The sequence below is a fragment of the Amblyomma maculatum genome, chromosome 2 (genome assembly GCF_055883805.1).
Source record: "Amblyomma maculatum isolate TAMU_Amacu chromosome 2, ASM5588380v1, whole genome shotgun sequence".
Lineage (NCBI taxonomy): Eukaryota > Metazoa > Arthropoda > Arachnida > Ixodida > Ixodidae > Amblyomma > Amblyomma maculatum.
In genome coordinates, this window is record NC_139345.1 from 93326552 (window position 1) to 93335449 (window position 8898).

Sequence of the window (8898 nt, forward strand, 5' to 3'; positions counted from 1 at the left end):
AAAAAAAGTCTGCCCAAGCTCGCCTAATCGTTCGAAATACATGGTTTCGAACGATTGATGCCTCTTACGCTTAAAGATTATTCCTATCCTTCAAGTACAGAAATGTCGTGGAAATATCATAGAATACATACGAGAAAGGGGCCTACAACATTCACAGAAGTATTTTCCTAGGACCCTTGTCTATATTGATGGAATGTAAAATTTCAAATAATCCTTCCGGAAGAACCCCGGGGCGTCGAAACCTCCTGAAGCACCGTCCCTTGTTGTATTTGCCGCGTTGGTACTTTAGACCCTGTATAAATCAAACCAATGACAGGGCTGTATCTAGACAACGAAAGTTAAGTGAATATTTAGCCGTCCGCGTTGCACACAGAAAACAAATATACAACTGCGTTTCAATGCTTTTTTTCTTGTTCTTGTTCAGCCACTTTTTATACCAGCTCTCTTTTATTCCATTGATTGATTGATTGATTGATTGATTGATTGATTGATTGATTGATTGATTGATTGATTGATTGATTGATTGATTGATTGATTGATTGATTGATTGATTGATTGATTGATTGATTGATTGATTGATTGACTTTACTGGGGAAAATTGGGGTTAGGGTTGTGGGTTAGGAAAGAGCAGTAGTCGGCAGTCCTCTGTCCAGAAGTCCGTTGGGCTCAGCAGCGGCTCTGGCCCGCTGCACCAGCATGAGCTGGTGCTATGCGTCCGAGTCGGCTAGAAGGTCCTCCCACTGCTAAGGACTAGGGCTATAAATTGTAGGCATTATGGGGCTTGCCCTACATCCCCATGTTGTGTGGTATAGTGTAGAAGTGTCTCCGCACCAGACAAACGGCCAAAATTTTGACTAACTGAATTTAATTTCCCTTCTACGGTCACTAGTGTTTACTTTTAACAAACCCTTGGTGGTGCTTTTTTTTTTTTTTTTGTCCCATCCATGCGCTGTTTCCTACTTCAAAGACAGGTTCCACGAGTTGTATCACGGTGGTGAACGCGGGTCTCTTCTGCTAGCTCACCATATTAAGCGCCTAATGAGAATACAGCAGCTGGAGACTAGTCGGCATTGGACTGTGTAATACAGGTCTAATGAAATATTTCCAAAAAATGTGGACCTGTCACCAACCGATGTCACGTTTTCAGGCATACGAAGGATAATTGATATGACCCTTGGAGCCCAGCTTTCAGTTAAAAATTAGATAATGGTGTCGGGGGCCCTACCTTGATGGTGGCCGGAAAGCATAGAGCGTTTAATCGCGATCTCTTTCAGTCGCTGCTATCCACATGCTGTCACGAACTTGCAATTAGCATACCAATGCTTCCATGCCCAGACAAGTGAGCTTGCTCTTGCTGGCTAACTTGCATGCCTCTTTTTATAGGCGCTCGTACGCCTATGCCCGGTGCCTCGGAAGCTTGTTTATGCAGCATTTTACCTCCTTGAAAAATATTCAGCTAGATGTTTTCTGGCAGCGAATGAGGTCACGCATGTCTTTTTCGAGGGTTATAAGAAGCTCATCTCCACATTCGCACGCAGATGTAGCTTTGCTGCAATTCCGCTGCCGACGGGTGTACTTTTTAAAGCAGCTTTTACAAAGCGTTTCCAGTGTCGTTCCACGCGAAGCCCGTAACGAGGCGTAATAAAGGGGCTATGACGTCATCGTCAAGCGGCAAGACGAAGCATGTAGCTCCACATGGTAGGCTACGAATAGCACTGCTCACAGCATCATGTTAGATAGCCTACATCGCCTCTCAGTGCAAAACTGCATCTCTGCAATGGGAATTCACGGCTATTACGACAAACAAGGCTACTCAGCTTCGTCGTAAAGAAAACATGGGATCTCGACCTTTGATTTATAGACTTCCATGTGCCGGCATTATATATACAAACACATACAAACAAACACATAACGAATGAACAAGTCGGCTTCCCAGATAAAGAAAGTGTGTTTGTAAATGAGCATCTCTGCCCAACCCTGAAGCGACTTCTTTCCCTGGCAATAAAAAGGAAACGCGAGTTTGATTGGAAGTTTGTATGGGCCAGGAATGGAAAAGTTCTTGCGCGAAAAGCCGAGGGAAGCAACGTGGTGCGAATTGAGCACGAAAATGACTTGTCAAAGATTGACTGATCTGATGCGTAGTTAGTTCCTTGCTTTCATCCTCATTATGTTTTATCGAGAGTTCTGCTCACCTTCTGATATCACACTGCAGGCACCAACCCAGGCAGTAACGTCAGCTGTACATATCAACGCGCGTTCACTGACATCAAAACAAGAACAATTTACTACGTTTCTTGACGAATTTCGGTTCAGGAATCATGTCGTCATGATAACGGAAACATGGTATCATGAAAAAAGCCTGATGGTAACATTGGCAGGTTATAAACACTATTGCCAAAACCGAACTAAGGCACGTGGCGGCGGCGTCGCCATGCTTATCAGAGATGATGTGTGCTGCGAGGTGATGCACCATTTCACGCATAGTAATGGTGACCTGGAGGCGTTGTGTGTTTCTAGCGGGAAAGATATATTCGCAGTGGTATATCGCCCTCCTTCTGGAAACAAAAATCATTTTTTTACCTTCATCGAAGAACTGTTGGAGCATGCTTCCTTTCATGAATACCGTCTGCTATTAGGAGGTGACTTTAATATTAACTTAGCTGGAAATGACTGTCATTCTCTTGATTTCAGTAACAAACTGTTGGCGTCCGGCTTTCATTCTGTCATCAACACTCCAACGCGAGTAACCGAGACAGGCGAATCCGTCCTTGACCTTTTCATTGTCAACCAAGACACCGTCGTACACTCCGCTGGCACCATATGCTATGACTTAAGTGACCACTGTCCAATATTTATTGTGTATTCCAGCTTTAGGTCACAAAAACAAAAAACGAGCAAGGACGAACCCATGTATAGGAGCATATCGAAAAGCAATCTGGAATCTTTCCGGGAACGCCTACTATACAACGACTGGTCTCCTATTTACAATGAGAATAATGCCTCTGAAGCTTACAACAAATTCATGGTTTTGTTCTGTGACCATTACAATAAGTGTTTTCCATATAGGAAAGCAAAACTAAAGAATAAAATAAGAAAGCCGTGGATAACACCTGATCATTTGAAGATGATTAAGGAGAAACAAAAACTGTTCCAAGACTTCTTGCGTACCAGAGAAACTACAGCACTAACAAACTTCAAGAAGTATCGAAATAAATTGACTGCAGAGTTAAGAAAAGCAAAGTTTGCTTACTATAATAACATCCTATCTGATGCGTCAAGAAATGGTCCTCAGAAAGTGTGGAAGGTCATTAACGAAATTCTTCAAAGACAACATCGCAAGTGCAGCCCTCTTGAAATGTCAAAAGATGGCAAATGTATTTCGGGTGTTGATTTAGCCGAACATTTCAATGCCCATTTTGTAAACATGATGAGACCAACCTGCGACGAAACAGGGTCAACGACTAGGTTCAAACTAAATCCAACCGTATTCCTCGAGCCAACGAACGAAACGGAAATTTGTAGCACGTTCCTTAACCTCAAAAACACCAGCTCAACTGATGTCGACGATATTCAGATCAAGCCTGTCAAGTTCGTAATTGACGTTATCTCACCTCAGCTAGTATATATTTTCAACCTGGTGCTCACAACTGGCTGCTTCCCAAGTCGCATGAAAGAAGCAAAAGTATCGGTCATCTTTAAAGGCGGCAAAGAAAATGACGTTACGAACTACAGGCCGGTGTCTATACTGCCAGTATTTTCAAAGGGCTTAGAAAAAATCTTGTTGGTACGCATAGAAAAATTCTTCACTAAACATAATATACTACGAGAGCATCAGCATGGTTTCCGTCGAGGAAAATCGACTGAAACAGCACTGTTAACGATGAAAGAACTTATCATCAAAAACATTGAATGCAAAATGCTTACTTTGGGTATTTTTGTGGATTTTAGCAAAGCCTTTGATTTCCTGAACCACAAGCTTTTGTTGCAAAAGCTGAGTGCTTACGGTATCCGCGGTGCATCGCATGTGTTGTTTGAATCATACTTGAGTGATCGGAAACAGTGTGTCAGTATTGGGAACCACTCCTCATCTTTTAAGAGTATTTCTTCTGGCGTGCCACAAGGCAGTCTACTGGGGCCACTGCTTTTCAATGTATATGTAAACGATATTGTTCAACCGAATTCTGATGCCTGTTATGTTCTTTATGCCGATGATACCAGCATGTTTGTTTCTGGTCATGATATACACGAAGTAGTTGCAAAAGCGGAAACTGAGATGTCTAAGATAATCAATTGGTCCAACGCCAATGGTCTTAAGATCAACGCAAATAAATCTAAAGCCATAATTTTTAAACCAAGAAACAAACAGGCTGCAATAGATCGTCCTTTAACGCACGGTACAGCTACTATTGAAGTTGTTAACCAACATAGGATTTTAGGAGTGACATTTTCAGCTGACCTGACATGGTCGCACCACATTGATTGTTTGAACAAGTCACTGTCATCAGCTGTGGGAGCACTTGCCAGATGTCGTTATTATCTGCCTGAAAAAATAAAAGTTCAAATTTACCACGCATTATTCACATCACATTTAAACTATTGTTCGCTTGTTTGGGGAACAACAACGATCGGCAACATTAACGCAATTTTTCTTTTACAGAAAAAAGCTCTTCGTAATATTGCTAATGTATCGTATTACCATCCGACAGAAGCACTGTTTCTCAAGTATCATATAATAAAAGCACAATATTACCTACAATATCGCTTAATATATACTTTCTTTTTTGCAAGCAATGATCTTCAAACGTTTTTAAAGAGCTCCGCAAGTTTAAGCAAACAAAAAAGCGACGACCGCACCCGCAGCTGTGACAAGTGGTTTGTTCCGCATCGGCGTACCGAATATCTCTGTCAATCCTTACAATACCAACTTCCGCTTCTTCTCAATGACTATCAAAAGAGGGCAATATATTTCGAGACTTTCAATAAAAAAAGATTGCGACATTATTTTGTAACCAAATGAACTACTTATGTTTCAATAACCATGCTCACTTTGTGATTAGAGTTGTACTGACGTGTTAGAATTCTGTAGGGCTCTATAAGTTTCATTGTGAATTGAGGCCTAACGCAAATTTCTTATACTTTCCATGAATAACTACTGTTTTGTTAACTACTGTACTTTGAATTTTTGTTAGAGTTTGTTTGAACGGATGTTAAATTGATGTGAGTCTACACTGTAATTTACTGTGGGACAACTGCTGCCGTGTATGGGCCCTCAGGCACTCTTCAAGCTGTTCTAGAACAGCTTTTTTCGCCTGAGGGCCTTCAACCTTGAGTTGAAAATAAATTGAATTGAATTGAATTGAAATATACGGACGCATCAATTATAGAAAATGGCGGCAGAACAGCAGCTACTAGCCCAGCACACAGTGAAATAAAAGTACATAATGAATATGTATCAGAATTCCCAGACCCACTTGTGATCGAACTGTATGCAATCCGCGATGCTATGGAGGCCATAAATAAAATATATTTTATAACAGAAGCCCACATCTATACAGACACCTTAGCCGTCGTAAAGCAACTGAAGAAAGTCACAAAGACACTATGTGTAGCCTAAGAAATCCACGCACTCAATAAAAAAAGAAAGGTACGCATCCAGATACACTGGACACAAGACGATGCTCATAGTGCTGAGTACAAAATAGTTGACCACCTCACACACGAATTTCCAAAAACTAATGCACCTCCCCACCAAGCTCCCGTTCAATTCCCGCTCCGCTATTCGCACCTTAGCATCCTCTTTAAGGAAACGTACACGTGCTCTCATTCCCCCGTGTACTTTCCCCATCCCTCGTAACTTAACGAGATTGGAGGAGATTTCCCTTGGAAGGATAAGAGCTGGGGCTGCCCTTACGCCGCCGGTAACATGCCGATGGGAATCTGAAGAAGACATCGGACCCACCGCATGCCCGAAGTGTTCCACATCAGCTGCAGAAATCGACTTTCGCCACCTGCTGTGAACTTGGGCAGGGACAAGGGAATCAAGGATCAAAATCCTGCATGAAGTGGACTAACCGCAACAAGGAAAAGGATTTCCCCAAATGGCTCACCGACAACAATAAGGCAGGAGCCTTCTCGGGTTCCTAACGGTAAATAATTTACAGAGGTTTTTATAATATGCCTTATGGCAAACTTGCGTAATAAAAACGAACAAAAGCGGTCAAGTGACCGCAGAAAGAAGGGGCCCGTGCTCGCCAGCGTGATATTGCCGACGCAAAGGAGTCCCTATCGTGCGCTCTGCTGAGTGCGAATCTTTTCGATTCTGAGACCACACTGTGCAGAGTAGCAAAATGCAGGCGGCGTAAGAACGCGAACGGTGGAAACGTCAGTGACAGGAATCAGAGTGTGCCCTGTCTGGACATTGGTTCGCCTCGACTGCCAACAAAGACCCGCTCGCTGTCAAGTGCATGAAGTTGTTCTCCAAAAGGGCCCGCATTCGAAAGACTGCGCTACAGCAGCAGCCCAAAAAGCGTCGACGTAGCATAGCCTCGGCTGCCAGATGTCAAAGTAACTGGAAAAGCAGGGACGTCGCCAGCAAAGCGTGAACAAAAGGCAGTTTGTGCCGCAAATTATATCACAGTGCCCACAGTGTAAGAGCGGAACCAAACAGCACTCTAAAAAAATTCTGAAGGGTATTTAAGAGGCGAGTCCTACATTACACATTGCGTAAACTTGCCTGTTTCTCAAATTGTTGCTAGCCCTATTCGCAAAATAAACCGCTTCCAAATAAGCTACAAAGAAAGTAGGAATGTGGGAGCTCGGCGAGAAGGAAAACAAAGCAATGCAAATCTGACAAGCACGAAAGAATTTACGCAACACAGCAGCCTTGTAGTTTGTGTGCCGCTCTTTTTTCTCCTTCCTTTTTTGTTTGTCTCTGAGTGCAGTTTGTTTCGATTCCGAAGGAAATCAATTCGCATCAACCGCACATTTGCATCGGGGCAATAAATGCTTGTCAGCGGGAAAGTGCGCAGAGCCTCAAATTTCGCTGACAACAAAATCATGTTTGCAACCCGAACGCGCAGTTTTTGTAGATAATTTTCGTTCCAGTTTTCGGCATTTCGCATTTCTTAGTTATTTGCTTCATTTGCAAGAAGCCAACATCAAGGTTCTGAGCAAGAAGCTAGCTCGTCATATTAAGCCCCTTACATAAACAGAGCAGCTGAGCACTTGAGGCATTGGTCTATGTATTATATCTCTACCCAAATATTTGCATAAAATATGAACCATGGCACCCGAATAAACATTTACGCTAATTCACGTATGCTTCAAAGCAGCGTTATTCGGTAGTATGGATGGTAGTGGTAGTATGGTAGTATGAACTAGGCTGTGTGAAGTTATTTTTTTTTTTGAAGGGGAGGGGGGAGGTTATACCATCCAACGCTGGTCATGCTAAGTGACGTTTCTCTCTAAACAGCATTTTTAAATAGAGGGGGGTGAACTTTCAGCAGCACCGAATTCTTTTTATTTGTTTAGTCCTGAACCAGGCTTTCTCCTCTCTCACGCACCCAAGCCACTCATACCGACGTTATCGAGCATATCTCACCGCAGTCACTTGACGCACTTGCTGTGAGGACAACTGGACAGGTTCCATACCAAAGCGTCGTTTGTGCCAAGCACATCACTCGTTTTTTCGTTTATCAATCACGAGGCACAAGGATCAGAGACAAACATGTTTACTTGCTGGTGTTGTTGTGCCACTACAGTCGCGTACGATATGATAGCCTGTCTAATCGCCTGATGTCAAGCAGGCGAAACGCACTAGCCTGTCGGCTCGAATGTTGCGAAGACTCCGAAGCCTCATAGAATTTTCAATTTTCCTGAACACGCCATAGGTTCACTATGAAACGTTCAAATATTACGCTTCAGTAGCTGAGAGAACTAGCAGTTTAAATGAGGTAGCCTGGACATGGCTGTCTTCGCGAGCCGCTGCCAAAAACCAGCTTTCCCCTTTTTGTGACCCGAAAATGTTGAGTGGCGTCCTCAGGAGCGACGTTCACGTTATCGTAGTTCTGGTTCTCTCGGCCCCTTCATATCTGTATTTGTTTGTGGACGCACGGCTGCGCGCATGCGTGTTTTTGTGCGTGGCATTCGTATGTCTGTGTGTACATTATCCTCTTCTCTAGTTTCAGGATAAAGCGAAAGCTACTAACACAACTGCACACAGCTCACATAGACTACATGTCCTTTACGAAAAACAAATTTTGTCTGTCTGAGCGCGAAAACTGCAGGGTTGATAAAGAGCCAGATTTTCCTCTTTATTATGAAATGAATATGCTGCTAGTTCTTTCAGGCAATGGGTTTCTCACTGCTCTGGTTCACGTGGTAGAGCGGCCATAGGACGCCACCTTCAAAGTGCTTTGCTAGGAGAGTTTACAACTGAGCATCTTGAAAGAAAACACAGCAAATAAAAAAAAATGAGACAAAGGAAGAGGGGACACACACGAGTACTGTTTTCTTCTAAGAGACTGAGTTTATTGCCCCTTTTAAAGCCGCCACAGTTGCTACCGCCCTACATATGCCGAACACTAAGCGTTACCGCCTCACCGAGCTTGTTTGTCGTTCACTAAGCCCCCCCCCCCCCCCCCCCCCCCCTCCATCCCCATTTTTTTTACATACTCGCTGTCGAACTGAGGCCACCAAGGATAATGCTCCCTTCGTTGTTATCGCTATGCTGTTGTTCTTGTTGACCTTGTTGTTCTTGTAGATGTGTTACAACCAATTGCACATATACACATTAGGATACACATTATCCAGGGATTAGAGGACGAAGGAGGAGGTGAGTTTCTGCCGTTCTCTTTGTATATTTCTGTCTGTCTTTCCGCATGCTCCTCACGTACAGGG